Here is a 27,030-nt window from a genome sequence, read left to right as displayed (position 1 = left end):
TATCCTGAAAAAACAGCCGGTATTCAAGCCAAAGGACGGGATGAAGTGGGCACAACAGTATAAAGCTGACAAGCAGATTTAACTGACAGTGACAGAAAGAATTGGAAGCTGCCAAACTCTAAGCTACATCAGGGTTTCTTCAGATACTACATGCACTAAAATTGAAACTAAAAGCATCAATGAGGATATCAGATAAAACTCCTTAAGATGGGAAAAATCCCAGAGGCAGCCACAGCAAAATGAAAAATACAAACTTTGGGAAATGATAGAAAAAGGAACACTTATCAAGTAAGACTGGAAACAAAAAAGGCTGAATTACAGGATTGAACATTTCAGGACCTCTCAGCAGTCATGCCTGGTATACAAATCTTTAACACACTTCATCAGAAGACTTCTTTTGCTGATAATACTGCTAGTTCCAAGAGAGCTCAAAGCCATTCATTTAGGCACAATTTTTGTCAGGCAGTGTCCCAGAGGGTGTGGCCCAATCTCCTGGGAATAGCATTTGTTAGTTTTAGAGAACCAGCAGAGGGAGCACATCAGCAATTAAACATGGTTTTCTTGTGTTTGTGCCTAAACAATGAGATTTTTTTGTTATTGTTTTTTGTTGTTGTTTTGTTTTTATTCTCAGCATTCCTCTTTCACTAATGCCTGTGACTCACTTAGCTATCAAATTGTTAGGAGTTTAGGAGCCAAAGCCATGGAGAATAACAGGCTCCACATCTACCCCACATAAAAAAAACAATGGACATATGCTTTTACCTACTTGTCTTTCTTCACTCTCTCCCCATGTCAACCTCCATCTTACCAGTTCCTGACATTCTGCCCATGAAATCTTGTGTTGCCACACGATGATTGCTCTCAAATTCCTGCACTGTGACCACTAACTTTCTAGTCAGAAAGAAAGGCATATGGATCTCTAGGGAGGAAAGAGAAATCAATAATTAACTTTCAGTCAGCTGAAAGGACAACTCTGAAGTCCATAAGGCAACTTTCCCAGTCCTACTTCTTGTATCTGCAAGGGATTGATCACACAGCTATTGATGATTTTAGAAGCAAAATACTAGAAAGCTCTTCTTCTGGTTGAGAAGAAAAAAAAGAAAAAAAATCAGTAATTCCCATGCTGTATTTACCTCAGAATCAAGACACACTACACTTGTCTGCATTTTTAGCTCTACCACAATCCCAAGATAAAATCACTAGGGAAGTGTAACAGTAAGAGGTCATCTACAGGTGATAGGAGAATGGCACCAAGTCTGTCCTGCAAAGGATTTCCCACCAGGTGCTCTGCACAGGGTTGGAAGCATTGCCTATTCAGGTTTCCTTTCTTCTTTGCTGTAGTTACCAACTGGTTTAAATACAGACTTTTATAACCACTAGTTTGATAGTAGCTCAAACTTTCTGGAAGACTCTACGGGTTTTGGTTCATCCCTTGTACTGTCATTTATACTTGTGCAAATCGGCCATAAAAAGTTACCGAGCGATCTGTGTCCACCCATTTCAGAAAATCACAAGGAAAGATTTGACATGAGGTATTGAAGAATGAAGTCCTGAAGACACTCACAGTGTTTGAATTAGGTAGGACTGGTTTCTCCTACAATACCTGTCTGCCATAAAAGATGTCAATGTATGGTACCTGATAACAACAAGTACAGCATAGACTGCAAATCTGCCTTCCATGGGGCTGGTGGGGCAAGTTATCGCTGATGGGATGAGACCATTCTTGGCATGAAAGGATTTCAGCCTTTGTTCTGGCATAGTCCATGGCCTTTCTTCCCGTAGTGCCACCTAGTGCCAAGGCAGTCAGCAGCTCGCTTTTCTGCGAGGCGAACATCTGCCCCATCGCAAACAGGCTGGGACTCTCCACACTCATTTCACCAAGGCCAAAACCTAGCTGTCAGAGAAACAGTATTTTTTCTTTAAAGACAGCTTTGTCCCATTAGCTTGATTTCCCACTCCTGTATTTTAACTACTTCAAGATACAGAGACTTCACTGCACGTGGTAAAAGCTGAACTTCTTCCTTCTTCCAAACCTCTGGGATGTGTAGCAACCTGCCCCGTGGCACTGGCAGCCCTGGCTGCCCCAGCAGCTATGGAAGATGGAGGTGGCACATGTCCCTGTGCTTCTGGTGCCCATTTTCCAAGACTTGTCTGCAAACAGAACTCCCGCCAGCGCCGGGCAGTCAAAATGCCGTCATAGTACTCGCTGGCACTGAAGGATTAAGTACAGAAATGTAAGAAAACATAAAAGACATAAGCACCAATCATTTTGAAGTGCCAGTTTCCTATCAGAGGAGAATGGGATCAGTGCAGTTAGAACTAAATATTAACTTTTATGATAAATTATAACCAAGAATATAGGCAACACTATCAAAGCAAAAACCACCTGGACAAAAGCCTTTACCTTTATTCACTCCTCACTGAAAGTTTAATACATCTGTGAAAACCTCCGCAAGTTAAAGCTGTACAGATATTACAAAAATATCTCAAAATTTGGTATATGGTCAAACACTTCTCTTCACCAAGAGAAACCTGGATTACTTGCATAAATAGCTTATTAAAATCCAAGTTATTTTTCACAGTCGATACTGTTTGTTTACTTTCTTAATTTTCTTGGGCCAAACTAACAAGAACAGTGAAGTCCGTTTCACTTTGATTTGCCATCATTTCCTCTCTGCAGCACAGTGTGAATGTCAGACCCTACAGAAGGAACAAGTTATGCTTTAAAAGTAACTATTTCCAGTGCATTGTTTCATTAAAAAAACCCAAACAAACAAACAAAAATTTATAAAGTATTTGGATTTTCTAAAAGTTTTGCAAAAAAAAAAAATCTAAGCAATTTGAAGTTAAATTTCAGTCTTTAAATTTCTATTAACATTTATGAATCTCTTTCAGTAGAAACTCTTCACTATCGAGAATGCAGTGCAAAAAAGTCCTATAAAAACAGACAGGAGTGAAACCAACTGAAATCTATAAGGCCACAGCATGCCACCAATTTCTAAACAGAACTCCTATTCAAATTATTCTGCTTAAAACCTCCTATGGTCTGCAAAAATGAACAGGGTTTTCTTGAAACGATTTAAATAACAATTTATCTAAGACTGTAATCTCTCTTGTATGGGATTTGTAAGCCATCCCACAGAATTCTCTAGCAGGGGACACTGTTCCCTATTTACATCAAAGTTTTATATAAATAATATTACATTTTTTTTAATATTCTGCAGCTGTTTTCCCTTATGAATAAGCTGGGCCTATGAAGAAAATGCAAAAATAGGAAAACTGTGAGTAATATTTATAATAATGATATAGTCAACGCAGGAAATTGCTACAACTGTCTTTATCAAAATAAACAAGATTGATATTTTTTCCTGCTTTAAGAGAAAAGAAAAATCTTCTACTATTAAAAATAATTTGACTTGGTATTTGTTTGGTATTCGGATTTAACTGTCTTATATCCCATTTTTGGTCCTATTAGAAAAAAAAAAAAAAAACACCACAAAAACATACACACAAAAACCCCAACAGCACTGCTTTTTGTCTCACAGGAGTGAAAGAGGCATATACACACGCCAGTCAGCCCAAAATTACTCTAGCTACAGGGCATGGCAAAGCATGAAATAACTGCTCCAGAGCACTTCCTCATGTGGGTGTGTTAGATAACTGTCTGCTCCAACACTAAAATAAAGTACAGTGTGACCCAATCAACACCGCGGGCTCTGCCCCGCACAGCTGCCCGGGCTGCAGGCAGGGGAACCCAGGGCACCCCGCGCTGCCCCGCACACGCCAAACTCGGTCCTACGCCCCTGGCCAACAGGTTTGAACATTCCATATGCCGGATTTAAGTTTACTTAGGCATACTTTACCCTTTGCTGCTGTATCCAGATTGCAAACGGACTTTGTGCTGTTGAAAGGGGCTAAGTTTTTTTTTTTTGTTTTTTTTTTTTTGGCTAGAATATACTTGGGGTTCAAAGAAAATTACAGCCTCCTAGTGAAAAAGGTTTTAATATTAAAACAAGATCTTACTGGGTAATGAAAAATGTTTCTATCACTCTGACTCACTTTCTCTGCTTGAATTCTTCTTGCCAGGAGTTTTCATAAAATCAAGAGATTTCCTGTAGTCAGTTTTCAAGTTTTTCAAAAATTTTAAGATGAGCCTGGGCTTCTGCTAAATGTACGTGCAAGAATCCTCAGAACAGGTCCATGTGCTTTCCTACAAAAAAACCCCTGGGCGGTTGAGGAACGTACACCTGCACTGGTTCAGGAGAAAATGACAGGTGCCTGAAAACCCACCACCCATCCCATGAGGAGGATGGCTGCTAACACTCCTGCTTCCTCACTCAAGGCTGATCACCATCTAGAGGGATCAGCAACTCCACCTTTAAGACCCCTACATTTTTGGCATAACTTCAACATCCCCTCTACAACCAATGCGAGTTTCAAAGCTTAAGGTTCAAACTTTAGAGAGGGGAGGAAATACCTTGCTGCAGTTAACAGATCATTTGAAGCAATAAACACATTTAAAGTCTATCAACAAAATATTAATTTAGAAGCTTGAATAAAAAGAAGGAGGAAAAAAAAATAGTAAATAATGAATGTCATTCCCCAGCTAAGAGATGAGCCACCAATTCTTAGCACACTGATATATAAAACCTTGAAAAGTTTCGCTTATGTTCTGGAAATAAAGCTGCTAATAAAATGGAGCAAGTAGTTTCTGTAGTTGTAGTGCCAGTGAATAGATCTGCTGCTTTGGATTTCAATTAACTTAGTTTGTTCAGCGAGGAGGCACTTCTGTTGAAACTGGGGACTGGTAAGTTAAAGGACAGCTAAAAAAACCCCAAACAACAGCAAAAAAACCTGTTGGCAGCAAAAGTTCTTTCTGGCCGCAAAATAATGGATTTTTAAGAAACATTTCAAAGGATTTGAAGGTTTTGGAGAATCTCCTAGGCAGTCTCAGGTGGGTTAGGAATATTGCATTATAGACTTCTTTGTGCTAAAAGGAAGGCCTAATGCATGTTTTTAAGAAGTCTGCCTCTTCCTATTAAATAAATAATTTTCTATTAAAAAAGGTGACTGTTACTGTTGAGAGATCTCCACCGATCAGCGTCCATTTTATATAATTACTTACGATTCTCCAGAACATTTTATGTAACTCACTTCCACTATCCCTTCTTTCCTTTTTTTTTTTTTTTGTTACCAGCAGAGTAGCAGTTTTACTCTCCAACAGAAATGACAAGAGCTCAGATAAAAAGACCATTTCAAATGGATCAGTTTAAGCAGTCTTTAGAACCCATGGGCTCCAAAAACTCGACAATGCTAAATGGGCTATGAAATGCATCACAAATCCCTCCCCAGAAAAAAAAAAGAAAGAAGAAAAAGAAGAAAAAAATTAAATCAGAGAAAAGCTTCAATGTTTGAAATTACAAATAAGCAGCATATTTGTGGAATGAAAAAATGGTAAATAAATAGTTACTATTTCTGGACAAAATGGCTCGATAGATTTCATAATTTGCCACCACTGTAAAAAAATATCTATTCCCTCCCCCCCCCTTCCCCGTCAGTACACACGGAAACACAAGCATAACCATGCATAAAGTGGGAGGGTGGGGGGCAGCCAAGGATACAAACTCCCTCTTAGAAAGTTTGAATTCTTATTAACCCAGTGATGCCTCCATAATGTTACATTAGATCAGCAACATAAAAGTTAGAATATACGTCTCCTTTCTTCCTAGTAAAGGAAACTGGAAAAACACTAATAATGAAAAATAGATGTTAAAAATATCCAGGAGGAAAAAGTACATGTACAATAACCAAAATTAACCCCCTCCGCCCCCACACCAAAACAGATAAACAGCAAAATCTCTGAATAAAAATCCTGTCAGGAGGAGTGGAACCTGCTTTCTCTTTTTTTTGCTCTTATTTACAGTATGCCAAGCATGGACTTTAAACTTACAGTGTGCATATATATAGAAAACAAAGAACGAGAGTCACCGTTAACCCCGGTCACCGGCATTACAGTTAAAAGTCATTGGCAAATACTAATAAAACCCCATTTAGCAGTAAATAAGGAGAACATGATATATGGACGGACAGATGGAACTGCATAAACAGAAAAGAAAAAGCAGAGAGACCCACAAACATACGGAGAGGGCTGTTTTACAAGAGTGAAAGATATTGATTTACTTGGAACTAGTGTTGGAAAACAAACGTATTTGTTTCCTCCGTGATTAAAAAAAAAAGTAATTAAAGTGAATCATAAGGGGGCACACCCTTAAATAAGTGGGGGGGAGGGGGGGGAAACATTTGTAGAGGGTAAGGCCTTCTATAGATGTTCCGAATTTTAAGCTAGCAAATAGGTCTGGCAAACTTACATCTCTAAATTAAAAATCGAGGGGGGGTAGGGGGAGGAAATAAAGAAGTGCTGGTGGTTTAAGGAGAGTATAAGCTTTATTCTTTCATTTTTTATAAAAGTTGACTGGCCTACCTTGTTCCCCAGTCCTCAGTTTGTCTCCTCATAGTCGCTGTCTCCCTGGAAGTACAGTGTGAGTGGTAATGACTGCCTGCCTCCCTAATGAGTCCATTTTCCTGCTCTTGATGTTGTGTATATACACACACTGCAACCTACCTTACAAACCACAGAGACGGGAAAGGGAGAGCGAGCGAGAGAGAGCGAGCGAGAGCGAGCGAGAGTGCGAGAGACAGGGAGAGCGAGAGAGGGAGAGAGAGAAAGGCGCACACAGACAAAGCCCTCCTACCAGACAGCAGACAACCCTCCTTCCCCTATCTAGCAAAATACAACTCGGCTAATGCAGCAACAGGTTCAATACTGCCAGGCTGAGGCAGCGTAGAAAAGGTATACGGGGCTGAGCAGGATTGCTGGCAAATAAACAGTTTGGTGCCGGCTGGCTCCACCTTTCTTATTTATGTTACAGGATGTTGGAATGCATTGTTTCAGACAGTCCATATGATTATCATAAATACATTTTTTGTGCATATTAGCATGAAGCGCTGAAACGTCTCAGCCATTCTGCTCCGTAACCTTATAGCTCTAACACATGCAGGGAAGGTGTAAACATATCTCTTTTGACAGGCAGACTACACAAAGCCCACTGATGATTTTAAAGTCATGAGATCTTTCAAGAAAGACGCTCCTGAAGATAGGTTTCCCCAGACAATAGGGGAGCAGGGAAAATTGATCTTGATGAGGAAGAAGTCTTCCTAAGAGCCTGCTCGGTAAACAATTGAAAAGAGAGGGCTATTCTCCCCAGCATTCCCTCCTTTCAAAAATATATATTGGGAAGCTTCTACCCCTACAGCTATAATAATGTGCTGTGCTTATGTCTGAACAGGTGCAATGCATATAGTACATGGTGTTACAAGGACAGAAATAAATCTCTCAAGTAAAAAAACATTTTCCCAGTTGCAAACAGGCCAAGGTTATTTAAAATACAGGTCTAATTTGAAGAACATTCTCCCCACTCCCTATATATTTTTGCTGGGGGGGGGGGTACGGGCGGGTAGAGGGAAGGTGTGAAGGGGAAGCAAAGATGGGAAAATCAATACATGGAACCAGTTACTAGATTTTTATTTTTACAATATTCTGTCACATCTGAAGAAGATTTAGGCTGCTTCTAAAATAATTTTCACTCAGCCCTGCCTCTTATCACACGTAAACCTATGCTGTCACAAAAATTCTGTTGATTTTAATGACAACTACAGGCACGTGAAAGTAGCGAGAGAAGGAAAACAACATTTTTGCACCAACATTTCATCCTTTGCAAAGGTTCTCCAAGAACTTTAGCTACGGGGTATTTTTTAGATGGAGAAACTGAGTCCAAGGGAAAAAAAACCCCACATTAAGTGATATTCCCAAGGTTATGCTGTAAATCAGTGGGAAAAAAGATGAGGACCCAAATCTACTGGAGCAAAACAGAATTAGCCTGGAGTAATTCATACCCACCTAAAAGTTAAGTGTCCTGTCTAAGCCAGTTGTGTAGGCTCCCTCTATTGTCAGTGGAGAGACAGTCACCTCCCAAAAGTAATTCATCCCAGCTTTTTTCCCTCTCTCCCCACTGAGGAGAGAACCTACACAACTAGATTAGGCTAGGCAGATAGCTGGTAGTTGGCTAAATTAAGTAAAATGAGTCTGACTTTTGATCTAAAGCTCTATTACAACAACATCCTGCTTCCCAAAATACATTTTTATTATCACATTTATTATTAGGCAATATATGCCTAAATTGTAGTGATGGAAAAGGGATAGCCTGCTGACTAAGAGAGACAGGTAAACTCCCTAGATTCATGGATTTGTACCCTCAGGCTGGCTTGATATTCATGATTCACAGAGTCTTTATAATATTAACCAGCCTGGTGACTGGTGAATGTGATTAGTTTTGCTCACTGGTAGATGCTACACATTTTCGTATTTCGCTTATAAACATTCTGTTTTCATCCAGATGTACAGTAAATACAGAAGGATTAAGTAATTTATTTCAAAATGTTAATTTTCATTTGTGTTTTCATCAAAAGACAGATTTTCTTACCTCAGGGTAAAATATAAAGAGTAAAAAGCTCTAATAGGTGACTTAGTTCAACTCCTTCTGTAATATTTAGCTACGTACACACCTGGCATATGTAGAGGCTGCTCTACAAGTTACTCCAAATATATACTGCAAGAATATAGTCATATTACATATTTTCTTCTCTGCACTTTATGACCATAATCACCTTATTGAAGGGTATGTCAGGTCAGGAAAGCAGAAGGGGCATTTGTAGACTTTGCTTCTAACTGTGGTAACTTGATCTGGCTGTGTAAGTACCAATTGAGCACTCACTGCCTCAGTTTTTCCATCTGTAAAACAGATTCAACTGTAGTTCCATGAGTAGATGGTACTGTAAATATGTGAAGAGTCTTCCCATCTCAGCCTGGCATCTCTCAGAGTTTTACGATGGCAAGTATTATGGGAAAAATATAAATACTTTATCAAAGGGACCTCTATCAAAGCCAGCTGATGAAAATCACAAGGTTTTATATACTTATAATTCAATTCAATTAATGGAATAGCCTCTGAATTTAAAATTTAACAACTAAATCTACACCAAAATAAGGATATCAGATGTGAGAAGCTCTTAGTACTCTGCAGTATTTGACCCCAAGCTAACATGAATTCCTCGGTCCTACCAACCTTACACCTACAACCTTACACATACAAGTCTGAAGAGGTATTCAAAATGTACCAAGTTCAGATAAAATACAGACTTCAACCCTTCAAATTTAAGACATTCAGGTTGAAATCTGAGGACTGAGTTGGAAACACTTAAGTTTGAAAAATGTTCAGATTTGCAAATGATCCAGATCCAAAACCTGTAAGTTGAGAGGCACCTAGATACTTACTTTCTTTAAGTTTCTGGAAATGTCATATATGTATCTGAACAAGGATCACAGGCTGGTATTTTGAGGAGGCCTGAATCTCAGTAAGAATGCTAGAACTGAGCCCAGTTCCGTCCTGTTACAACAATGCTTAGAAGCCAGACTCAAACTGGAACCCAAAGCCACCCCTTCCAAAGTCACATAGGTTTATGTACTTGTAGAGCTATAGAACTAAACCAAACACTTTCAAACCTCGAGGTTGGATAGCAAATATGAAGTAGATTCCAACTTAGCTAGTTTTGGCCCTCAATCAGAAATTAATCAAATTAGCTATAATCTTTGTAAAATCCAAATATATGTCAAACCTCAATGAAAATAACCACAAGATGTGATCTGCACAACTAGTTCCTTGCCTGAAGATCTTTCTTAGATTTAGATCCTAAGCATCAATGGCTCAAAAAAAATCCCGAATGGTGCAATTTGAATAGAGAATCCTGATTTAATGTTTTACCAACAAAAAGCTGCCCATTTGCTTGATTCAAAATGCTCAGTGAAAGCCTGCTTGCCATCACTCCACATTCCTGTAGGCCTACACTTCTTCCTCCCCATTATGTGAGGAGGTCGATGGATGTGCACTTGGATCATGTAACTGCTGGCAACTTTCAGCTCTGTCACAGGAGAGGACACAGACCTGCCATGTGACAGGGCCTGCATGGCAGTCACATGGCTGGTCTACACTTGGCCATGCAACACCACAGGCAAGCAAATTCTTGCAATGTGCCCAGGATTGTCTCTCTCCCATGGCAGAGGCACCGAATTTTGGTTATGCCACACATGGGGTCACCCCAAAAGAAAGAGGCTGGAACAGAGGGCTCAGAGCTGTCTTAGTAAAAGGCTGCACTATCCATCCTGAATGCAAGAACAGGCAACGCTGGTCTACCCACTAGATGATACTCCTGGTTTTCTTTTTCTGCAAACTTGTCTTCTCAGTTCAGTTAGTCTCTAGCGACTGTCATTAGGAAGGCAAAGGAGCCCCAACCCCTCTAGCAAAGCTTTAAAAAGAATGAAAAAAATACTAGCACCGCAAAGACAGGTGAAAAATTCTGGTGCTTGGTGCAGCAGGGGCACCCACCTACAGTTCTCCCAGGAAGCTGCAAAGCCCTATGAACACATTGATCTTCAGTAGTAAGGGGAAGTAGGGAAAACCAAACTGCCCACCAGAACTGTGAAAGACTTTGCTGCACATTACAAAATTCTGGATGATTGACTAAAAGGGAAGGAAGGTGCTTTGGTGCCAAATAATTCCATACTGCACCTCTCCTCTCCTTTTTGTGTCCCCAGGTGCACCAACATGCTGAGTTTAGGTATATCTTGCTGGCAAACCAAAACTGGAAAAGGAGTCACGGCATCATATAACCATGTTAGAGGCTAAGAGCTACTGCCTTTGAAAAAACTCCCAACTTAAATCTAGCCTCTTGGCAGATATCTAAGGGTTGATTTTCAAATTCTGATGAAATTTAAGTGGGACTGACTTCCTAAACTGGTTGGATACCTTGCCCATCCCTGTGGTGGGCTAACACACTGTTTTTTATGTACTTCACATAGTCGCCTTATGACAGTTCCATTAATACCTTCAGGGAGCTCCATTTTTCCAGAATCCCAGGAACTGTTCTTAGAAACCAGGCTGGTTTAACAGCATACCGCTGTTAAAAATCCCAGGCAAATTTCTGTCACAATTCTGTTTCAGATGGTATAGGCAGGGCCTAGAAACACTCACAGCAACATGTCTGAACTTGATTGCTTCCACTTAGTCCCTTAACCACATATGCAGATCTCCTAGACTCCCCTGGTATATCACACCATCATATTGCCAGCCCAACAGGATTGGTGATTCAGATGTCTCTACTGGTGTCCTGCAGTGTCTCTGCAACTTTGTGCAAATGTAATGAGAAAGATGCCAATTAAAAAAGCACAAGAGTCCTGCAGCGTGGCAGGCTGATTCAAATTAGATACCTGTATGAAGTGATTAAAAATAGGTTTTTTAAACTTGAAGATTACAGGAGGACAGTACATTTGATTTCCATCAGCAGGGGCCAGTAAAAAATGTAGAAGGACCACACAAAGCTCTTTATCCCTGCAAATGTACTGGTGATGATGTTGAGGATAGAAAGGGAGAAATACAGTGTACTTCTGGTGCCTTTCAATATGCGAAGAATCTCAATTCTTCTCCCATCTCAGACACCACTACTTACTGCCAGACCTCCAAATAAGTAATACTTTTCTTTAGCAACTGTGATCCATCATTCTGTAGTTCAGGTGCATATAATCATTAACAAATCAAATCTCACAACTTCCTTTGGCAAAAAAACTACGGTCATTCTCATTTTACAGATAGTAAAAAATAAAAGGAAAGAGTTAATCACTCCGTTGAGAATAGGAGTGAGATTGGGATGTCAGCCTTTCCTGATCAGAAGTTCAGGCTATGTTGCCTTTATGGATCAGTCTCTCAGACAGCCCAATTGATTGGCAAGACTGGGACGCACTTACTGAACCAGAACTGGCTTTTCTAATCTTGTTTGTTTTGGTATTTTTAATCTCAGAGTGTCCTGAATAATAAGTCAGATGCAAAGCGGATATGTCTCCAACAGTTTCAATAGTTTTGTGTAAATCTGTCTGCAATAGTATGTACCAAGTACCATAAATGCCCACTTTCCTTTATGATGAAACGACCTGCACTTAAGTAAAGGAACACTTTGCACAATGACTGTTCCCTTACAGCCCTTAGGCCACCTTGCACAAAGGCTGCAAAATGGTGTTTCTGTTGCATAATCATCCCATGTCAGATACAACAGTGCTGCATTGGTCTAGTACTGTGGTGGGTAAGTATTACTGCTACATCAGTAAATTGTGACAGTGAGATCTGGCAACATAATAAATTTTGTCCCAGCAGGGCCAATCCCTTGCTTCTATACTCATCAACACTGCTATATATCAATCACCACCTACAGGGATGAGAGTCCTCTTCAACTCCAGAAGACCAGTTTTGTACCAGCATATCACTTTCCAATTCAAAAACCAAAACCATACAAAAAGTTCTCATACATACATGCACACACACTTGGGATGTTCACGTGTTCAGCTTTCTGTCCTGAGTGTGTAGATTGTGTTGCAATTATTTAACGCTTGAGGTGCAGTTACATGCAGCCTTGGCTATATGTGTGTTCATCCTCCCCACTTACACAGTGCTGGGATATTACCTTTATTTGCATCAGCAGGCCATTTGTGACCAATTTAGCTGTTGAGCTAACGTGCAAGGCCCTCGTGCAAGCTGTGGAGTTACAATGAAGTTGGATCTTGTTACATAGCCTACTGCATTGTATGGTGCACCCTCTGTTGTATAACTATATGGTTCCCAAAGGTTATCTCTAATTTCATTATAAAGAGTCATGTTGCAGTTCAGTCAACATTTAAGGACTAGAAATTTGATTATTTACTTATGCAAATCCATGCTGAATCCATCCCAAACTGGACAACAAATTGTAAAAAATAGTTTTACCATCTGAAACGAGCTTTGGCAACAAACGAGTCAAGATGCACATTCATCACTCCCTTCTACCAGATAACTAGGATGACTATAAGAGATTTCTATTTTTGTCCCTGAAAGTTAGGGAGCGTGCAGAGGATTTGATTGCTGTCATAATGATTGCTGGCTATGACATGAACTGCAGTGAAAATTCTGAAGCTCAAGGTGGCCAATACTTCTACTTTTACCCTCTTTAAACAGTAGGGGAAAAATAGCCAACAAACCAAACTTCTGCAACTCTACTAATTGTTGTAGCAGTTGAAATGCACTAAGTTTATCGTGAATGAAGATCTGATCTAGATGGGAAAAAAAGTGAGACGCATCACTAGCAATATTTTGGAAGCTGTTATTTTACCCTTTGGGTGCAACTGAATATTTTCATAAGCCTATCAGCATGAATCCATTCTACCTGGAAAATACTTATATCAGCATTTTCAAAGGTGCTACTCCTTCAAGAGGTAATTATCTCCTAGTTTAGAATATCGCATCTGAGAGTACTGTGCCCCAAATGAGTAGCCACTTCTGGAAAAATAAAAACAAAAATGCAATCTATGTACATCAGATGTACAAAGACAGAAATTTCATACTTTTATTTGATTGACTATACATGAAGTGGACAAAAAACTCCTCTACAGAAAAGAAACAAACAGTATTGAAACTTCAAACATCCAAAAACTCTTCAGTAGGCTCTGAAAGTTACATGATCATCTTAAAAGCCAGGGATATTTTTTTATCTCTATTATGATCAGAAGTACTTTTTAAGCTTTTTTTTAATGCAATTACTAAAACTAGAGATTTTTTTACTTATTTTCTTAAAGCTAAGCCTATATGACCAAAAAATAAAAATAAATCTCAGCATTTACAATAATGCTGGAATATTTGAAAGGGGCAACACTAAGGGCCATTATTCATCTAATACTTCACCATGTCATCCCTTCAGTGGATGTAGGATTATTTTTCTCAAATATAGTCATTGTGAGAAAGTTCCTCTATGAGATTTTTCTTCGAGTATTCTAGGCAAGGGTGAACCAATGCATTTACCAGGCAGACTGAAGTTGTAAGTTACTTAAAAGGCTGGACTTTTGCTCAGACCTTGTAGGCTTGTGTCTCACTTTGAAGCAGTTCACCCCAGAATTTCACTGTAGGACCCAGTGTCAGTTGGCCCAAATTCCTGCTAAATCCCCACATTTAGTGTTTCTGGATATATGCCCCTAAAATCCCACTGCCAGCTAATAGAAAACATAAAGCACAGGGACTTGGGGGCATTTAGGCCAATTGGCTCTGACCTGTGAGTATAAAAAAGTGCCTGATTCTGTTGTGGAGCAAGATAAATATTATGAGACCATGCAGTAAAAAAATAGAAGTGAGTAAAACATCAAGCACAGGTTTATCATTGATAGCCTCAGAAGCCCACTCCAATAATAAATGTAACCACTGACCTCTGTATCAAATGCACAGGAAACACTACGAAGGATGTAACCATTTTACTAGCAGTAATGCCACCAAAATTATGTATAGAAGTTTCACTTTCACAAACCTTGAGTATGTGTAGACCACCTCAGGGGGATTATTTTTGTGTCTATGTGGGCAGGATTCATCAGCTTTGAAACATTTAATAAAATATGTTTCTGAAGAATAAAAAATAAGATACACTAGATGTAATAAAGAAAAAAAATGTCAAGGTCTGGTTGTTTTTTGTTTTTTTTTTTAAACTTTATATAAGCTAAGTTCCATTAGAAAAACTAGGCAAGACTGGTTCCAATTAGTGTTTTAGTTTTAGCCTAAAGGAGAATATTTTTTATAAGGTGAACAGAGTTTGCTCAGCTGTTTTAAAGGACACATTTAGAGTGCATTTCTTTTCCTGAAATATTAATTGAAATTCATTTTGTAAGGAAAAGATGAGAGAGTTTATTATTTAAAGCCAAAAAATTAAAAGCAAAAAGTTGTATTAACTGAAAATTAAGCCTCAGGTCTTATTTTACACAAGAACAGAGATAAGAGCCTTTCTTTCAATCAGACCTATCAAAAATTGGAAGATCTAGTGAGGTTAGTGGTGGTGTAAGTCTGATAAAAATGAGCTTCGGTATCCTATAGACAAACAACCCTTTTATTTTGCCTGTATTTGAACAAAAGGGTCTTTCATTACAGAACTAGAACATACAGAACAAGGTGACATAATATTTTCAAAATGATATAATAGAAACAAAGTGTACCAACTTCAGTGTTACTCTTCAGTCAGGTTTTGTAATGAGCCCAAGTCAGATACTCATTTTGTAAAGAGTCCAAGCCCTTTATGGTCAAAGGGATGTTTTTCTATGACTTTCTTTGCAATTATTAGCTAGGACTGTATTATTTGGTATTGCTACCAGGATTATCTATGATTATATAATGAAGGATCCCCTTTGTAATATCTGTGCAATTAGACATAATTAAGTTTGTCAGAGGAACGTTAATTTCCTGATTTTTGAGTAAATAAAGAATCAATGTTAACATTGCACTAATCAGTACTAACTAATGTTTAATTTGTTTTGTTTCAAAATCAGAGGTCACATTGTGAAACCATTTGATAGTATGCAACAAAAGAACTCAACAAAATAAACAGAAGTTGGAATAAAGATAACTTTATATTAACAGGTATTTTGCTGTCCTACTGTTCCATTTGTTGAGTTGTCCTGAAGCCAACAAAATATTGGTAAGAATCAGGATACAAATATGACTTTAAGTACTCTCAGTTGTAGTCTTGGAACGAATCGACATTTGTTTTTACCACACTGTGATAACATCACAGATGTTAGAATCATAAATGCCTGTATACCTTTAAGCTTTCTGTTTCAGAAACAAAGGTACTACCACAACAGCTAGTGTCTCACTAGCTGCAGTAGACCATTTGTGGGCCAGGCACCAAGCAAGAGATGAAAATCAAGTCTGAGAAAACCCCCATATAAATATCGAGCTACACATCCATCACCCATCCATCCAGCCGAGTAAGTAAATGAGTTTCAACCTGAAATTCCTAGGGATTCCTATAGTAAAGCTGCAACATACCATACAAATTCTCTGGGGATTCTCAGATATGGGTTTATGGAGGCAAACTGTGAGTGAGCTGTTGATGGCTGTCTGGTGCAACACAGCTATTGTCAGTCAAGAGAACTGGGATTGGCTGCTCAGGCGCCACATCCAGCTCATGCAAGCATCTAGTGCCCACAGTTTAAAAAAAGGTACAAAACAGGTTTATAATGAAGAGAATTTATGGGGCATTACTCTCCTAAACTGCTGTTTCTGTAAACAATACTCTGGGCTCAAGGTATCAAGATGTGACAATGCTGAAGGTCTCTATAACAGGATTCTCTCCTTTATTTTTCCTGTCTTATTTCTTGAAAAAAACAACAAACCAAACAAACAACAAAACCAAAAACAGTAAAGCAGTAAATAGGTTCTACATTTAAATGAATGTCAATAGTCTTAGGAGTCAACACTGCATCAGACATCCAAGACTTCTTGTATTAGGAGACCGACTGGAAATAAACAAGTGTCAGTTCATATCTGATGCAATCTTTAATTAGAACTTCACAGTCAAGTAGGCTACAAGCTTTTCACATCCTAAATTAAAGCTGTACTTTTGGAGCACAAGAAGTAAACCACCAGGGAACAAAAGCACCAGTTTACCATACTGCTAAAAGTCAACTCGGTCACACCCCTGTTTCAAAATATGAAGATAATTGATAAAGTACATCATTTTCTGGAGCAGACACAACATAACAGTTTCTGTGAATTTTTGGTGTTAGGTACTTAATGATGTGCAAGTTCTTTGGGATAACTACAGGCTACTCCTGTGAGAAAAGTTATGTGCAAGACAAATAAAATCCAAAAATTGATTTACAGGTGCTACCCACGTGCATGCAGCACTATCCACAGGTCTCAAAGCTTAAGATTATCCATCCCTATCTACAACAAGAGTTCACTTTCAGACAAATGAGAATACTTGCTTCACAATAGCTCAAAGGTGTTCAAATCCCTGCAAGATACTAACACTTTATTCCATTCATTTTAATGGAAAATAGATGTCCAAATTCCCAAAGACAGCCCTTTTACCACTGGGTCCAAAGAAACAGATTACTTGAAAATATCTTTTTATCACAAGAGAAGACAGGAAAAAAATTCCAATTAAAATTGATGGAATTGATCAAAGAATGAAAGCCATCAAGGAACAAGACGGGCAAAATGGGGAATAAAATAAGGGAAAAGTGCATAAAGTTATCTCATTCTCCTCAAGGATTATAAAAAACTTCCTACTAGAGTAAAAGAAGATATTTCCAGTTTGTTTTCTAACAGCTAAAAAGAATGTAAATTAAAGATTAGGAACCATATTGAAAACTGTGGCAAAGGCAGACCATAAAGCTGGACAAGGTACAAGTCAAACCTTGTACCTTGAATTACTCCATTGTCACAATTAAATGGCCAGAAAGCACTTCAGTGTTTTAGGAGTAGCCATAAGCACCTCTAACATCACAGATTTGCCTTTGAACTGAAGTTTCTTCTGCTAAAAACAAATTCCTGGTTAATACTGCTTGGGCTAAAAAAGAATTTCCTATAGCTGCAGCCCTTAGGCTTATCATAGAAATCTGTATACGTCTGGGAAGATCTGTGGATTGTGGCATATAATTAAAAAACAGTACAATAAAAAACCACAGTTGCTTTGCAGCCTTAACCCTGCTCCTCTTAGCACATCTCCATACTCCAACTCCTTCCTGTTAACTTAGTCTTTGAGTCCTTGGTTGTCTCATGTGCACTAAAGACTAGATCAACTAGTCTATTGAACTATTAAACTAATAGCTAGGTTTTCCTTTAACAGAACTAAATCTAAGACTGGACAGAGAAGGGAATCATAAAATCATAGAATGGTTTGAGTTGGAAGGGACCTTAAAGATCATCTAGTTCCAACCACCTGCCACGGGCAGGGACACCTTCCACTAGACCCAGTTGTTCAAAGCCTCACCCAACCTGGCCTTGAACACTCCTGGGACATAGATGTATACTACTTTGCAGCCATGACAGAGATTGAAAAAAAACCCAAACAAAAAAAAACCCCAAACCAAACAAAAAACAAGCCAACAAACAAATAAAACAGAGGCAAAAAAGGCAAAAAACCCTATAAAGGACCACTAAATATGACAAATATGAACAAAAGCAGCTCAAATTGTATGTTACTGGTAAATTAGCATATTTTTCTCTTTTCAGCAACTGAAAGCATCTGAGGAACACTGGCTTTTAGAGAGATGCTCCCCATGCCCTCCCATTTAAACACCAAACCAAAACTCACACAGATGTGATTGATGGGATAGAGACCTGACAGACAAACCTAGGGATAGTTTCAAAAGCAGAAACACATTTGACCCAAGATGTCAGCCCCTCACAATAGACCCAGAGAAGATGTTATTACATTTTGCTGCGGGGGTTGTTTATATCTAGTTTGGCCAAGAGTCCATGAGACATGATACCTGTATTACAATGTCAGATACAGGAACAATCCAGTGGTATTTTTCTATTAGTCCTGACTCTTCAGGATCTGACACTTAGAAATGTTTACGTGAAAATAACAAAGAATAGGAACAGGTGATGCTTGAAAAATTAGGCTCAAATTTCTATTGGTAAATAAGAAATTTAAACATTCTAAAACTCAACAGGAAAGTGACAAAAGTACAGTGATTTCTGTCCCTCATAAAAGACAGCAAAAATGTACACTTTAGCCTTTCTACTTACATGGAGAATAAGCAATGCTTTCAGGGCCTGATGAGAGAGGTGCTGCTAGTTGATGGAATCATTTTTCATCTGATGCTAAAAAGAAAGTAATAAATGAAACAAGTTTTGAACATGAGCTTACAATACTTTTAGTATCTAAAACCTGCTATTAAGTAGTCTGAGTATTCTATAACAAGGGTCTAACAAAAGCTAGTGTTCTTACTTAGGTTTTCTAACTGTTAAATCCAGGCCGCAGGCTTCTTGCTCTACTATTAATATTAAAGATACCAGTGTTAAAGACTGGAGCGTAATGGCTAACACACGTAAAAATATTCATTTATCTGACTTCAAGAGAAGTTGAAGAATGCAACAAGTGTATGCATGTACCTAAGGAATACAAACCCCAAGACAATTCTTTAACAGTATAGTGTAGGCATTATCAAAAATTGTTCAAGAATAAGTTGGGATGAATTCATATCCATCTCAAAAAGTGCAGACAATTCATTTTTGCAGACACTTCAAGATGAGATTTCTTTTAAGTGAAACTACTGAAGCAGGACTCTGATGAGTTTGATGATTCTGAAAGTGAGATGTTTTATTGCTATCATTATCATTATTAAATGTAGCTGTAATGATGATTTAAATATGTTCTAAACCTCCTAGATGCTCTTCAACATTAGACACCTTTGTGTCTTGAAGACCCAGAAATATGCTTACTAGTTGATTATGCTATATAGAAAAGCTCTGCTTAACAAGACAGATGCAACCTTATTTTTTCTTAATGATATTGCCTTCAGTAGAATACAAAAGAAGCAATTGATAGCAATGATTGAAACACTTCTTTAAGAGACTTGTAAATTCAGCTGTCCACTACAAGAATCTCCAAGAGAAGAAACAGGGAGATAGTAAAAGAAAAAGTAACAGCTTTGAACAGTGACATTAGTGTAGGTTTGCTGTCTGAACATGACAAATTATCTCCTAATGGCCACAAGCTTATGGACAATGAAATATATGTCCTTTTTTGCTGCTATTAATTCTGTACCAAAATGAAAATCACAAATCTTGGTGTGGTGTTACCGAAGACACCATCCAACAACCAAGAGTGATACATGAGAAAGGTGTCTTTGCTCTTTGGTTAGACAACAAAAACAAAAATCAAAACAGGAATGTTTAAAGCTATTTCTTCTGCTTCTCAGTGCTGTATTGCAGCCACACTGAGTGAAAAACTAACAGCCAAACTTTTCCAAAATTGTACTATAGAGCCTAAAGACAAAAATCACTCTGCTATCACCAGCAGGCTGCCTAAATCGAGTGAAGAAGGTTAACCTGAGTGAAAAAGTGCCTCTGGTTCTCAGAGACCCTTGGTGTTCCTCTCAGGAACATGTACCTCTGCGTTTGCATCAACAAGTGTCTTGAAATTTGCACTGAGAACAAGAAGGACTTTGATCAAAAAATAGCACACATTTTTCTCTGCAAGGAACTTTACAGAGAGGTACTAAATTTACAAAAGCAGCTGAAGGAGGTTTCAGAGGGACTTGACAGATTACAGGCTGATGACACTACCGTTACAGCCTCAGTGGAAATGTGGTTTGATCTAATTAACAACAAAGAACTAGAACCACTGAAGAATAGAATTAAAAAATTATTCAAAGACTCTTGGAAGCTTTCCATTTCATAGCCACCAGGACTGATTTGAAACACAGACGGATGGGATTAAACCCAGGGTAGGACGTCAAGGTTGGGACAGGTACTGAACATATTCTAGATATCTCAAATCTTCTAAGATTAAAAACTGAAGATCTATATTTTGCCCTAAATATGCAATTAAAAATGGATTTGATGGATACAATTAATTTAATCACGCAGGTGGAAAATACAGATGTTAAATTAGGGCAGACAAGATGGCTGAACTTAGAAATGATGGATTTTAGAACAGATGCATTGCTGTCCAGCCAACTCAGCATCACTTTTTACACATTTTTAGTTTATTCATATCACTTGCATTGAAACTGTGTAACAGCATAGGTGCTAAAATCAAAGAATCTGGTGAAGTGCACCAATGTGCAGAGTTAGATATAAAGCCTCATAGACCTAAATTTTTCACAGGCTACAGAGACCATGAAGATGTTCTTGGTTTTTAATTACAGTTTGCATTTTAGGTAACTTGTGTTCAAGGGATAAATATGCTTATAAAATACTTCATGTCATTTGCATGCCCTGTTTCAGTGGATAAAATGCTACGTTTGTGTTTTCTCCAAGAGGCTTTTGCAGAAAAAAAAAAAAAAAAAAGTCATGCTGCAGAGAAAATTCAACTTTGATATCTTGGCTGCTGTTTCCACATACAAATTTTCTCTCCACACCCAATAGAGAACACATACCTCAGCTAAACAATTGTGAGCATCTGTTAGCTATGCCAATATCCTGTGGAAAGTATCAAAAGGCTTTAACTTATTTTTAACTGAGAGAACCACATAACTAAGAAAGTTTTTGCTTGAGAATTTCAAGTCAGATTTGGGATTACTGTATTTCCCTCTTAGGGAAGTTGTATGATTATTAATCTTATAATTAAAAAAGTAGAAGTTAATGAGGAAACATGTTAACGTCAGATGATTTACGTGCCTATTAATAATAAAAGTGTATTGGGAAAAAAAAAGGGGGAAAAGGAAAAACCCATTGTGTAACCCAGTTCTGATGAAATACCGGACAATTTTGAGACCGATAAAGTGAGTCACTGCCAACTGACTCAGCATGACAACGGGAGTTCATTGTTGCCTTCGGACCGAAGGAAGCAAGCAGACAGTTGGTTCAAACTGGATTTGTTCTTTCACTAAAATGTGCTCTTCCCACCATCTTCTTTTTCTTCTTTCACGTCTTCCATCAGACCCTCTAGTGTCTCCAGTACATACTGCATTTATTAAGCCCTGCAATATTCAGCTAGCATTGGATACAACACACATCAAGCCCTCAGATGCAGCATGTTACAAAATTAACTTAAAAGGCTGGAATGCAGCTCCATTTTTAAGTCCCAGTATATTTATATTTCACATATGGTTTTTGCTAGGCTATTCACAGGGGGGACTATAAAGCATCTCAACATGTGAGGTACTCTTGTAAACCTCACTATGTCCTCAGTTGCACTTAGTGTCCTCAGGCATGGGGGATGTTGTACTGCAAGCATTAATATGTATATAAGTGCTGCTTTTTACATCCACATTTCCCCCTCCCTGCTTGTAAGTTTGGTAACAGCGGGATGGCCGAATTCAGCTCAAAAAATGGAATTCCTGTTTGTCTCCAAGGCTTTCCAAACATTACCTTCTGCCAGTCACTGCAACTTCCCCAGACACCTTCTCAAGTTAACAAAACAAAGAGAGCTCGTGGGACTCAGGACCCTTCATAGTCTGGGCAACAGAACTAAACAAAATATACTGCCCCCCTCCTTGAAACCTCTCAGCTATATGAGAAAGGTTTACTTTAATATTGCAATAAGGTGGATTTACATTGTTAATGTACACAAGAGAAAGGTTCACCTGTTGCATAACATTGTATAAAGGGTACAGAATAATGTTAGAGAATCTAGTTTGTGGCTCTTTACCTTCAATACACTCAAAACTCCATCTCATCATTCATTATTTTCTCCTTCTCTCCTTAAAGATGCTTCTCCTGAAGTCTGTCTGAAATGTGAAAGTCACTTTTTGTTTTTTCTTTGTTTTACTAGTCTTATTAGTCTTAGAAGTTTATTGATTTAACTGTAACTTATGAAAGGCTCCTAGAAATAAAATTAAATTATTTATGAAAAGAAAGAAGCAACAAGAAAGGTCCAAACTTGTTCAAGCAGCTAAAGCATACTCAGCCATTATAATTTTTTTAAATGCATATTTTACCAACAGGAACTATGCCACATCAAAAATTATCATGCCAGGTGAAAGAAACTCCTCAGAACTGAAGGAAAGATTGGTATTCAGCAAATGGGTTATATTCAACTTGAATACAGACAGTTTGGCAGGTGACTTGAACTCAGCATCTCTAAATATGAGTTTATCCATCAGTGCAAGAGGCTACTGATGCTTTCCTATTTCAGAAGGGTGTATTAAAAGCTTAATTAATTGTTCATAAAGAACTCAGATTCTCAGATGAGAAGCATCAGAGAACACCAAAGTATTATTAATCTCAGGTGCCGAAAAATTATCCCTGCTCTTGCATGAAACAGGTCTGAATATGGCAGCAATATCCCCAGTTCAGTTTGCAAATGGTGAGAGTTATCCAAGTAAAATAAATGTCTGGCCATCAGAGTAAACAAAGACATCATTTTACGAGTCCAATCTAAATTGTAGAGATAATCAATATGAGAATAGCAGTGCCCACAATGAAACCTGTATTAATTATGAAGAGAGTTTATGAAAGAAATTAATCATTATTATGGAGTTCACTGTAGGAATTTAATAGCATGAGCCAATTCTACATGACTCTTATGATGCTTGAGGTCAAATATGCTGAGTTTGAAATAAACTTTAATCTACTCTGAACTAACTTTGTATAAAAAAAGAAAGCTTCTCATAAGTTCCACATTACTGCCCAAAATAACAAATCTATTCTACCCCATAAGTGTGTGTGGTCTGATATGCCATCCTGAAAATAGATTCTAATGTCTCTATTCCCTCTCTTCTTTTTGTTTGTTTTGTTCTGAATTTTTTTTGTTTAGATTGGTGCTATAGGAAAATTATATACACTGATTACAAGAGAAAATTAGATATGAGAGACAGGCAATATATTTTTAAGCTTACTTTGGTGGGTTTTTTTTCCTTAAGTAACCACTCTTCCAAAATAAACACAGAAATGTTTATGGAAATAAAGAAACAAATTATAACAATTTTAGGTAGCATACCGCAGTCAAATAAATACCATTTTCTAATAAAACAAACTGGGAGAAAGCCTAATAGAACTTAACCCATAGTAGCCAAAACAGCAGCTCAGGGGACTTTCTGTTCCAGAATCAAAGCTGTTCTTGAGAACTTAAGATTCATATTAATTGATCAACTTCAGTATTAATCAATTAGTCCCTTTTGTAAGATTATAAAATCTCTAGGGAGAGGCTATGACTGGGAGCGTTGAAAATGCCCAGTGTGGGCTTAATTCCACCTCCAGTCCAGTCCAGTCCTGATTGTTTGCAAAAGGAGAAGAGCAAGACTGATGGTGAGAGCTTCTGAAAGGCCTATCCTTTGTATTTATTTGTTTTTGTGAAGTTCATCTTAAAACAAACAAAAACAGGAAGACATAAGTAATGAGCCCATCTAATTACTCTGAGGTCCATGCATGGCAAGAGCTCCATGAATCAGAATTTGATAAAGAATTCTTGGGAGATTTCTTGTTTGAGGTACTTCTGAGCATATGTGTGGGGTGTTTGTGAGGGGAAGGAGGGCAAATCCCTGGGATGCAGCCAGGATGAAGGGGTTGGCTACCCCTACAAGTGCACAGAGAGAGGCAGCAGAAGTATTATCTTCTTGCTTTTGCAAAATGCAGGATTAGCCATTTTGGAGACTCCTAATAATGTATGCAAAGCTTACAATATGGTCAATAAAAATTAGGTGCGCAAGAGGAAGAACAAACCCTTAAAATTTTACAAGAACGAACGGTCTTCAATTAAAAGAATCAAAAAGAGCTCAGAGTGAATATTTCTCTTTCCTTTGTTGATGCCGTAGGATTTCTTTGTAGCTGTACAGTTCTGCTTGCTAAAATCCTCTTGGCAACTACAGACTTCCTTACTTCTGATCTCATCACACACAGATGGCTAAGGCTTGTAAAATATTATTAGGGGACGTGTTGGAGTGGCCTGAACACGGGTCACTCCAGCAGTGTAATTTGACTCTCACAATTTCTCCAGATTTGTATAACCTTGAGTTCTGCCAGTGTTTCCCAAACTGCAAAATGGGAAGGGAGTCTACCTCCTCGTGAAGTGATGAGAATGTGTGAGTTAATATACATACAACTCTATGTAAAAGGAAAAGTGTTACTGCTATTTGGGGAGAGCAAGATAGGGTCATGTGGACTTCAGTTTTATTCTCTTCTCTGAAACAAACACCGACACAGATATAAATAGCGCCCGTAGAAAAGCAAGGGATGAACTTCTGCTTGTTTTTTTAACAAGTTGTAGCTTTTGCATGTAACGTCTGTTTAGAAGAGATCTGAATAGTTTAATAATTAAAGCAAAAATCTTTAATTCTAAAAGTATTACATTTACCAGAGTGGATTTTTTTTTTCCAGTGGTGTCATAAATTCACAGTATTTACCCACCAGTTCTGGTTTTCATAACAAGACTGTGGTTTTTATTTTGATCGCTGGTTAATTTATTGCTGCAGCACATCATTTTGCTTTTCTTTTGGAGGTTCTGAGGAAAAGTAATTCTTTACAGACACTGTTCAGATGGTATTTTTCAATTAAAAACACTTAAAGCAGAAAGGAACGATTGTCTGGTGGGGGACTGAAGATCAGAGTTCAATGCTTGGCTCTACAATAGACTCCCTGGGGAAATTTTCAAAGGCACAAATGGCAGGTTGGCACATCACTCTCATACTTGCTTTAGTGGGAGTTAGTTGCCTCTGAAAACCTCTATTTCCTTTCCCTAGATTATCCCGATCAAGTCACCTATTTTTTCTCTGTTCCTTGGTCTGCAACCACAACAGTGGAAATTCTAACATTTTGTTTCCCTCACCTTTCTCCCAACTTGCCTTATTAACTGCAAGCTTCCTGAGGTTTTACAGTATGTAAAATACCCAGCACCGGTGGATGGGGGCACTGATCTCATCTGGAATTCCCCAGGTTCTGTTAGAATACACACATGCAAATAACACTAATTGTAATTGGGAATCTGGAGTTAGCATTCTTATCATATCAACTCCAGGTTATTGTGCAGCACTGCTTTGGTAAAAAGCACCAGATCATCAGCCCAAGCGAATGGGATCCACAGAACAGGTGCAGGACAGCAAGATTGGGTATATTGGTACCAAGATGACCCATTCATCGAAAACGGGGGATTACTAACCCTCTTCGTGTCGGTCCTTGGTTTTTTTGGTAACTTCACTTCAAGCCAACCTGCTCCATTTAAGTAGACATCCTTTGACCCAAATGTTACATTTTACTGGAACTAAAAGCAAAGCCTTAACAAATGGCCACAAAGGCTTTCAGAAAACAAATCGTGAACCTGAGTATTCATTTGCACCATGAGAGTACAAGTACTCATCCACTGTGGTAACAAAACCAGATCAATCTTACTTATCTTGCAAGACAATTTTTATTTTCAAATGACAAATGTAAATTTCCCCAAAATGTGACACATGGAACCACTTAAAGGGAGCGAATGACAATATACTGAATAAATGTGCGTGACAAGTAAAATCAAGAAAATGTTGATCTGTACTTGTTTATCCAAAAAGTGGAGTTCCCCACAGAATTATTCTAATAAAACTAATAATTATTTTTTCCTACTCTACTGAACTTAAATGCATTGTGACCACCAGTAAAAATAAAAACCAATTCATATTCCATGTGCACTCATTAATTATCTACTGTCCTACCAGGAATTACCATGTTTGCCAAATGAGATGAGGCTAGTGCTCATTATATTCCAGAACACCACCACTGAGCAATGACGTCTTTCAGATACCCACTACTAGTTAAACTAGGTTTTTTATTTTTGTCCTATTGCATAAATTATTTTCTAAGCCATTCATCTTTCTCAGTGATCTCTTTATGGCTGTAACCAAGACCCTAAGTTTTGTAGGCATTTTTTTTCCCCCCAAGTTAACGCAGCTAAAGCCAGCAGCATTACAGTAGAAATTATTTTTTATATAATATATTCATAAGACTAACACATATCTTTATGTGCTAGGCACATCCTCCATTTCTTTCTGCATCATTCAGTTTGTATCATCTATGCAATCAGTCCAGTATGCAATGCAAGACAGAATTCCTACAGTAGATGTAAATAATTCAAGAAAGTTTGTGACTCCTCAGGGAGATTTACTCACAGATCACCTGTTCACAGAGTTTAAAGAGATGTCAGAAGAGTTCCAGGATTATTACAGACCAACGATGGGAAAAGTTACAACAAAGTATCCGTATTCTTACAGCGTAGAACTGAAACTGGCTTTGATTTTGGGTACATTAGCAAACTTCAAAAGGATTGGTCTAAATCTGCCAGGGGAGGAATGTTGTTTGATTGCATCATGTACTGGGATGCTGCTGCAGTCGGATCCAGAAAGAATGACGCATCACAGTCTGACATGGCTCTGATAATAGATAAGTAAACCGTAGGATTGCCAAATGAAGAGGTCAAAAAAAATCCCAA

General features: G+C 38.2%; 1 protein-coding gene across 9 annotated transcripts in view; it reads right to left on the bottom strand.

Moving 5' to 3' along the window:
• The window catches only part of ZBTB20 (zinc finger and BTB domain containing 20), a 468,555-nt gene extending 441,762 nt beyond the window's left edge, over positions 1–26,793 (bottom strand). For 5 of the 9 annotated variants that reach the window (XM_017833961.1, XM_017833959.1, XM_017833962.1 and 2 more), the window contains exon 1: positions 6,482–6,804. The gene's annotated coding sequence lies outside the window, so the exon portion shown is untranslated. Of the gene's footprint in view, positions 1–6,481; positions 6,805–18,710; positions 18,786–26,710 lie in introns of those variants that run through there. The other 4 variants (XM_017833967.1, XM_017833964.1, XM_017833966.1 and 1 more) reach the window with 4 other exon arrangements.
• Positions 26,794–27,030: the final 237 nt, after the last annotated feature.

The sequence above is a fragment of the Lepidothrix coronata genome, unplaced genomic scaffold (genome assembly GCF_001604755.1).
Source record: "Lepidothrix coronata isolate B3197 unplaced genomic scaffold, Lepidothrix_coronata-1.0 Scaffold226, whole genome shotgun sequence".
In the NCBI taxonomy this organism is placed as follows: Eukaryota; Metazoa; Chordata; class Aves; order Passeriformes; family Pipridae; genus Lepidothrix; species Lepidothrix coronata.
This window is presented reverse-complemented; position numbering and strand designations above follow the sequence as displayed.